The sequence below is a fragment of the Adiantum capillus-veneris genome, chromosome 3 (assembly GCF_014529385.1).
Source record: "Adiantum capillus-veneris isolate H3 chromosome 3, ASM1452938v2, whole genome shotgun sequence".
NCBI lineage: Eukaryota > Viridiplantae > Streptophyta > Polypodiopsida > Polypodiales > Pteridaceae > Adiantum > Adiantum capillus-veneris.
The window spans coordinates 81,622,051-81,631,920 of record NC_140933.1 but is presented as its reverse complement, the minus strand read 5'-3'; positions in this window follow the sequence as shown (position 1 = coordinate 81,631,920).

Genomic DNA, 9,870 nt, shown 5'->3' with positions numbered 1-9,870 from the left:
GGCATCTAATGTCTCATTAACCTTCTCTGCTAACACAGATCCTCCTGAACTAGCACTTCTCGGTTTCTCATCCGTGGATGGTTCTTCTAGAGGTTTAACCATCTGTGTAAGAGAAGGTGCCTCCTTTTCCTCATGTTGTTTTATCTTCTCCTCAGCTTCGGTAAGCTTCTCAACTAGGGATTTTTGCTCTCGTTCCCTGCGTGCTTTCATCCTAGTCTTTCTAGCTTTCCAACTATTTCGTTTGCTCTTGGTTTTCTGACTAGGTGCGTATGTCTTTGGTCCATCATCTATCTTTGGACTCGTGTCACTTTCCGTGTCCTTTGTCTCTGGATTCTCATCAGCTTTCTTTTGAGCTTGTGCTCTCGTAACCACTTGAACTGGTACAACATTTTCATTTTCTGAGCTACTAGGGAGCTAAACAATCCCTGATACATTTGTCGTGATTTGCCTGATTTGGTTTGGTTTTTTCGGGCAATCGGGGATCAAGTGAGTGATGCCACACTGAAGACAATAGGCATTTACTTCAGTGATCTCCGTATGACGACATTGTTTGACCAAGTGGTTGTCACGACTTTTGTGACAATCTGTCTCTGGTTGAGGAGATTCTTTTAGCATTTCCTCTTGTCTATAAGCAAGCTTTGACCTAGATAAGCCACTATTTGCAATGAATCGCAATGTCCTTTCGTCCATTTCATACCTTCTTTCTTTCGACTGAAACCCAGGAGGTGGAGGTTGTACCGGCCTCACCACTCCATGTGTTGCTCTCACATTTTGTTGCTCCGAAGGGTAGTACCCACTTTGGTTGCTATACCACATTGTAGCTGGTACTGGCGTTGGTTTATTTGATGCTTCCATCATTGGCATGTATCTCATGTCTACCAGCATTCTAGCACCTGGCAGCGGAGTTTGTTGTCCTAAGACAAGCTGTGGCCTTAAAACTCCTACTGGTCCTGGCGCATTCCCCGTAATGTATCTAGGTGGAGTAGGTGCGTCTGGAATAGGTTGTACATACCTCTCCCTAGCATTTTCCATGCTATAATAGCACTCTTCCCCCATATGGTTTGTCCATTTTCTCTCAATTTCACACAACTTCGGCTCTCCCGAATCAGACCTTATAAGAGGAATTAACCTCTTTACCAAGTCGTCGATAAGATTTTCTTGATCAATAGGTGCCGTTGGCTTGGCAATGGACTCACTTATCTGTGAAACACTGTGCTGAGAGGATGTGTCATCTCCTTGACTCTTTAAGTCCCTTTCTTTGTATGCATCACAATTATCCACTAGATAAAGAGCTTCTTTGATCAACTCGTTTAGCGTCATCCTCCTTATCATATGCAGATCCTTCTGAAGGCCCTCATCTCTCATTCCCTGGATAAAGATCAACATCAGTCGTGCTTGCGTAGGTAATTCCGCTCTCGGACAGAGTTTAACATATCTCTTGAGCCGTAATGATGCTTTGCGTACTGATTCATCCTCTTTTTGTTTGAATTTATGGATTTGCAAGACCGTGTTGTGAGCAATGCCTTTTGGCGAGAATTCTTCAATAAACTCCTCAAACAGCTCATCTAGGGTCTCAAAATCCCATTTTTCCACCGAGTCTAACCATGTATTTGCATCATCTTCTAGAGTCAATCCAAATCCCGCAAACTGTGTCGCAAAACCTGAAACTTCCTCTACTCTAATCACTCTTCTAAAAGCCGCTACGTGATCTCTCGGATCTTTCTTTCCGGAGTATTTTTTGTTTATCCATTTCTGGACTTGGGATGGTCTAACTCGTCGATTGTCTACAAGTCTAATCAGAGACTTACCCAATCCTTCTCTCGTTATCGCTCTTGAAGGGAATCCTGGTTGCTCTCTTCCTGGAATTCCTATAGGAATTCTCGTGTTTGGTGGAGGCATTTGTGGTCCTTCATCGACCAAATATCCACCTCTTTCTAGTACAATCTGTGGATTTGTGCTTTCTACAACTCTGTATTCTCGTCCATACTTGTCGACAACTATAGATCTCCATTGACAGTCGACTCCATATGTGTAGACATATAAGAGCTTGTAATCTGTTATCTCTTCTAGGTATGGATCTGAGCACCTATAAAGATTGACCTCATTGTCTTCAATGTATCTATATAGTCCTTCACTCTCATGACCAATCATCCAAACTCTCTCAACAAGATGGGTCTTTATCAATTGCAAGTTTGGAAGATCCATTGTGGGAGGATATTCCTCTATCGTCTGGATCTCCAAGCTTTTGTAAGCTGCGTTTGAATCTAGGGTAGACATGATTTCTAGGCTTAAGAGCTTTTGCTTGGTTCAAGTAGACTTATTCCACTGTGTTCAAGTGCTTTGGTTAGGAAAAAGTCGAAACTATGTCCAAAACCGCAACCGTTTCGTCACAATTCTCGCAAATTGTCGCTTTCAGACACCCCTGACTTGCGGATGAATTTTGAGGCCTCAAACGACGTTTTTGTTTTCAAAGTTGAACTACATGGTTGTCGTAGGCTTTAGTTCAAGTTTTGCTCTAAGATCTGTAGATCCGCTCTCAGGCTACGCTTTGATATAAAAACTTTTCCAATCCGATACCGTTTGTGAAAGTTATGGCCAAAATAGTGAAATGCAGTTTCCAATTTCAATTTTAAAAGAAGATTTGGGATCTCTGTGACACTATGAACACTTCTGTATGGTCAAAATTATAGTTGGACCCTAAAACTGGCCTAGAGACATCCTACGCGTAGTATGTCTATATGCTCAGAATTTAACAAAATTTGGTCCAGATACTCCCCTTGAGTCCACCAACACAATGGTATGCTCAGAATTTTATTTGGATCTAAAAATGGCCTTGAGACATCCTACGCGTAGGATGTCTTTTTGCTCAGAATGACTTGAAATTTTCACCCCAGCTTCTCCTTGATGTGCTGATCACAGTGGTGTGCTCATAAGTTGGTTTGGACTCCTAAATCAAGCTGGAGACATCCTACGCGTAGGATGTCTTTTTGCTCTGTTTCAGTTCAAACTTGCAATGTAGCTTCCCCTTGATGTGCTTAACTCACAACTATTTTTACTTTTTGATTCTGACACCTATAGGTTGGTCAAATGATCAAGAATCTGTTCCAAAAGCCCGATGTCTATTCTGATGAATTTCTAAGTCAAATCAACTCCAAATTGGACCAAATTTGCTTAGGAGGCTTATCTAAGGCTATATGACAGCATGGTATAATCACAGTAGAATTTTGGTTTCAGAATTATGCATTAGACATCCTACGCGTAGGATGTGTTTTTGCTCAGAATTTCCCCAAATTTGAACCACAGACTCTCCTTAAGGTGCTGATCACTGTGGTATGCTCAAAATTAAGTTTGGAGTGTAAAATCACACATATGACATCCTACGCGTAGGATGTCTTTTTGGCTTGTTTGACCCCAGACTTGACCCAAAGCTTCCCCTTGATGTCAGTAACCCAGTGGTATGCTCAGATTTTGGTTTGGATTTCAAAAGACCCCAATTTTAGCTGTTCTAGTCTTTTTCATTCAAAAGTGCTAAAGTCTGCTTAGGACCCCCGTTTCTCCCCCAAATGAGATGAAAACTCTCTCAGTCACTCAATATATCATGCAGATCATGCTCCTGCAGCCATCCTATGGTTTTGATCTTGGAATAATGCCTTGGCACAATTTGGGTAGGATGTCTGGCAATTTCATTCTATCTGGCCTTATCTTGTCAAGATATGGTCAAGTTCCCCTTTCCAGGTGAAAATAGGGTAAAACCTACCCTTTGAACACACTGGTCAACTCAGAATTGCAAAATTTCCACCAGATCACCCTGTAGACATCCTACGCGTAGGATGTCTACTGCTGATTTTTTCAGACTGAAGTGTCCCTGATGCTTCCTTATGCTCTCAGGAAGTGCAAGTATGCTTCACAATTGCAAAAACATGCAAAAATCACTCAATTAAGCCTTTGCTGAAATTTTACATTTTCTTACTCAGCCTTTTGGCTTTTGGTCAACAAAAAATAGGGAAAAACACTCAAGTCAATATGAAAATAGGGTAAAACTTACCCTCTGAACCCACTGGTGCAGTTAGAATTTTCAAATTTGGTCTCCAGAACCCCCTTGAGACATCCTACGCGTAGGATGTCTATGTTTACAGAATTGCAGGTTTTCTTCACAGAACCCTTGCAAATGCTCTTTTATATGCACAGCATTAGTCAGTCATACAAAAATATCCACAAAAGCTTGTTTAACACTAGGTTGGTAATGGGACACTTTTATGTCCTGTGAAGTGACCATTTTCCTTGAATTATGTCAAGAGTTTCAAAATAGATTTTGAGGTGCTATCTGTCTAGAAAGTTGTCTCATGAGCTGAAAAAAAGTCGACATTTTTTTGGAATATCAATTCCATCTTTAACCTTGTCCTTGCACAACATTTCACAACCTAAACTGTGTGAAAAAACGGGTCCTGTTTTTGGCTTTTTTCAACTTTTTGCAACTATACCACTCTAGAATTCATGTTTGTGAGGTATATAATGCTGGAGAACTATCTTTAGTAGCCCTCAACATGTCCTGATGCTTCTAGGGAGAAATAAATGTTAAAGTTGTAAGTTATGACCAAATTACAAAAATTGTCAAATCTTGTTTTTTAGCCAAATTTTAGTTTTTCTATTATTTTTTTGGTGGCTTTCATGATATCCAAATGCAGTTTTGATTTTCCATGTCGCATATTGTAACATAAAGCTAATATTCCTTGAGTTTTGGGGCACCTAATACCCTATTTTGCATAGTAGACAACGATGGTTGATTTTTTCAATTATAGAAGAAAACGAAACACTCTAGTATATCAAGTATAGCTTTTTCAATATTGTTAGTTTCTTGTGACAACTACATGCATTTTGTAGGTAGTAACCATATCTAGTCATAAGGATCAAATTTGGCTAGATATTGAATATTTTCTATGGGATTCTACAACTCATAATGTTCAACCCAGTTTTTTCATGTTTGCTGTATTTAGCACTTCATCTTTGTCCCCAAGATTCCCCTTGGTAAGAGATGTATTATTCTTTTGACATGATCCATGGCTTCTTATGAACCTAAAGGACAATAGGAAACTAAGAAAACATGCATATATTATTTGTATTGAGTATGGCGATAGAAACTTTGATGATAGGTTTGCAGAATGGTAAAAATTCAACTTCTTTGTACCTATTTATTTTGGCAAAACAAAAAATAGTGAGTGAGAAGCAATCATATGTTCTGATCACCAACCCATTGAAGTTAACTAGGGAATTTATCTCAAGTCCTACAAAAATCCCTAATCTTATTTTTATGCAACAGAACGTAAGAAATGACTGTTTTGATGAAAATGTACTGGTCCATCAACTTTGGAGGCTTGGTGTGACCAAAAGATGAGAAATTTTACAAGTTTCTTATTTTTTCCATGTGTAGTAGGCCTTGAACTATAACCGCATGAAAGGATTTCACAAAATGAGTGGATCTACTATGGTTTTGGAGGTTTTTTTCAAAACCCTGAAAGGACATTTTTATCTCCTATTAGGTTACCAACCTAGTGTTAATGCATTTTTATCCTCAAAAGCACACTTTTCCGTGATTTCAAATGCAATCAAGCACTTTAGCAAATAATTCAATGCTGAATAGCTCTAGATCAGAATCGGATCACTTACCTAAAGCTACTCCTACAAATCATATGGGGTTTTGCATTTATGAGTAGAAAAACGCTTCACTACCACACACGGACTAGTAAACGCTTTTATCACCTCACAAATCACTCGACCACCAACAACTACTCTAATCCACAGATCCTTACTAAACCTATCTAGTCGCAGACCCTCGGCAAGACACACGCTTCCTGGCTATCCACTTGATCACGGAATATCCTCTTCCAGATCCACTTAAGAAAAACGATTTCTTTAGCCGAAACTAAATCAAGCAACCATCACACGAGTGTTAGTAGGAAACCTACTTAGGTCCTTGTGTCCCCGGCAATGGCGCCAATGTTGGACGAGAGCGACTCACACACCCATGAAGTGCATGCAAACACTACCTAGATCAACATAATGTCAATCGAGGACACAGATGACACGATAGGCACACGGAGGAAATCTCTTAAGCTTGTCAGGCTGAGATCATCCTACACATACAACACTCTAGAAGGCCAACTAAACCACAATCAAGAACCTCACTGCTCTCAACTACACCACCTAGCCACATACACACATACGGAAGGTAACTCACCTAATCATGCCAGATTTCTATGAAACTTAAGGAACACCATCCCCTCACTAGGATACACCTGTCCCTAAGCTTCTACACTCAAAACCCTCACTCTAAACCCATCTGCGGAAAACACGTAGGATGACAGAGCCGAATTTTGAATGTGCCCGAAACTGAAATTTATGAGTACGTATGCGTAGCTTATGTCGCCACGATTCTATAGACTACTAGCACGCAGAAAACAGACATCGTTTGATACACTTACGGCCACAAATAGCTTGTAGATGCGTCGGCGTGTGTCCTTCGTCTCACGTGGAATGCTTGGCGTTGTCGCGTAGCTCTCCTCAAGCCTACAGCAATGGTGCAGTCGGATCTCCAATGCGTTGAGCGAGACGGGCGTAGCGAGAGGATGAAGCTCACACTCACTCTCTTTCTCTCTCACACACAGTAGACGGCAGCGCTAAAAGTTTGATTATGAAAAAAGTCTTCTTACAAAATGACCCTAGGTAACTTATATACGAAGGCTACCTTAGGTTTAACCAAAAATGGGGTTGAAAGGGTCAAATGGCTTTGTATTTATAATCTGGAAGTGCCATTGCACCCCGGCTTCTGAAACTAGAATAACTACTCATTACAAATGACGTTTATATCCATAATCCGCAGCATTTCATAACTCGCAAAAGATAAGACTTTGGTACAAACTTGAGTTATGTTGTGTTGTTGACCCAACGGTCAACATACACACACGTTTGATTTTGAGCACGTAGATCAAAATTAGGGCACCACGGGTGCTGCTGACACTAATATGCATGATGATGATGATCTAGGAGATCATGGGCTTGTAGATATGGCTTCTTTCAAGACTTTGGAACATCGCCAAAGCATACTTGAAAGCAACCTCTCTGCACTCAATGCAAATTTTACCAATCTTACGGAGTTACTTGTGAAATTTATGAATTCACAAACGACTCAAGGAGCCAAAAGCGGCACGGTTCAAGGGAACCAAGCTCGCACGACTCAAAGAGTCCAAGAGACAAGTACTGCAGAAGATGCAGAAGGTAGAAATGCATTACTTAAGAATATCACCATTCTTGAGTTTCACGGGGAAGAGCGTGATCGCAACAAGGATGCGATCAATACGTTCTTACACAAATGGAGTGATATTCATAGATTGAGACACACCACGGATATAAAGACAGATGTGGAAACAAGTCTATCTCTTAAAGGCAAGGCCTATAAGTGGTGGATGACATTTCCAATAGATGCTCGTCCTCTGTCTTGGGCTGCATTTCAGGCTTCTTTTTCGAAAGAGTTTTTGGACTCCAATGAAGAAGATAAGAATTGGTTAGCATGGGATGCATGCCACATGTCTGGCCTCTCTCTCACACAGTACCTTTCGAAGTATCAAGAAATCATATTAAAAATAGAAGGTCTAGATGAATTCCAAAAGATACTGGGTTTTAATAGGGGTCTTGACAAAGACTACCGTCTTCATGTCAAGACCCAACATCCAAAAACTTTGGAAGAATCCATCAGTCATGCCCAAAGATATGATGATGACCAAGAGAGGAAAGGAAATGTTCCCTACTCTAAGAATACTTTTGCTAAGAGCAATGTGGCTAAGAGCCAATGGCGATGTAGATCTCCCACACGTTCCAAGAGGAATAAGAGACAATCTACCTCTCCATGCCCACAAGAGGCTAAGAAGCCTAAGCACTCATGAGATACTCCACGTGGGTCTCTCAGCACTGCTGATTTTGAGCGTGCAAAGAAACACAATTTGTGTTTTAGATGTCTTTCGGACCAACATAACAAGAAAGATTGTCCCTCTTTTCCAAGGCAAAGAAAAGGCCATGCACACAGTGCAATACCTCACATTAGATTCATCTCCTAAATATTGTGTTGTAGAGGTTCTTCATATGGAAGAAAAGCACAAGTGTTGTGTGCCTGCTTCAATGTGGCAGCCCACCTTTGGACCCCATGATTTGATTTGCATGCATGGCACTATTAACGGACAACGTGTTCGTATTTTAGTGGATGATGGTGCAACTCATAACTTCTTGAACTATAAGCTAGTCAAGAAATTGAAGCTTACGCAGACTCCCTGCTCTCACAAGTATGTGGTGGAGCAGATGTCTAGGAGTGATAAAGAAGTATGGGACACGGTAGTTCAAGGGGTTGAGCTTATTGTTCAAGATCATACGATGACCCTTGACTTCCAAGTTATGAACATGGACCGTGCTGATATAGTTTTAGGACGGGAGTGGCTGCATGGTTTAGGAAACACATTGCACACTAGTTATGAACAGAACTCCTTATCCTTTATGGCCAATGTAAACATGTGCTTTTGCTTGGTGAGAAAAATATACCATCTGCACCTCTTATATGTACAACTGATCTTTCTATTTTGCAGAAAGCAGATTTAATAGATGAAGTCTTTTTGTGTTACTGCTTGTCTCCAAGTCTTGTGAATTCTCAAGAGCAAAGTGCGGTGAATTCTAGTAATGGTATGCAAAGTGCAATGAATTGTAATGGTATGCAAAGTGCAATGAATTGTAATGGTATGCAAAGTGCGATGAATTCTATGGATAAACAAAGTGTTAAAAAATCTAATGAGCAAAGTGCTCTTAATTTTAATTCTATAGAGCAACTTGCAATTGTTGTAAAACAAACATTACAGGAATTACAACACTACAACATAATACCCAGCTTTCGACGCATCATATTTCGACGCACCATACCTTTCCACGCAGACTGCTCGTCGAAATATACGTGGATATACGCGTCGAAAGCTGCTTGTTTCCACGCGTATTTCCACGCGTATATCGACGGCAAAAATTTGGGAAAAAAAACCAAATCCGCACGCAGGCGATCATTTTTGCCTGCGACGAGCGCGTGCACAAATATGCCCTTGGAAACTTGTAGCGCAGGAAATATCCCCCCCCCCCCCCCCCCCCCCCCCACCTCTCTCTCTCTCTCTCTCTCTCTCAAGCTACATCGTGTGTGTGTGTGTAGGAAAGAGAGAGAGAGAGAGAGAGAGAGAGAGAGAGAGAGGTGTGTGTGTAGGAAAGAGAGAGAGAGAGAGATATAGAGAGAGAAGTGTGTGTGTGTGTGTAGGAGAGAGAGAGAGAGAGAGAAATGTGTGTGTGTGTGTGTAGGAAATTAAAGAGAGAAAGAGAGAGAGAAATGTGTGTGTGTGTGTGTGTGTGTGTAAGAAATTAAAGAGAGAGAGAGAGAGAGAGAGAGAGAGAGAAATAGAGAATAAGAGAGAGATCGAGGGAAATAGAGAGAGAGAGAGAGAAATAGAGAATAAGAGAGAGATCGAGGGAAATAGAGAGAGAGAGAGAGAAATAGAGAATAAGAGAGAGATCGAGGGAAATAGAGAGAGAGAGAGAGAGAGAGAGAGTGATATATATATAGAGAGAGAAAGAGAGAGAGAGAGAGAGAGAGAGAGAGAGAGAAAGAGATAGGAAAATAGAGAGAGAGTGAGAGAGTGAGAGAGAAAGAGAAAGAGAGATAGCGATATATATATATATATATATATATATATATATATATATATATATATATATATATATATATATATATATATATATATATATATATATATGTATAGAGAGAGAGAGAAATAGAAACTCTCTCTATCTCTCTCTCTC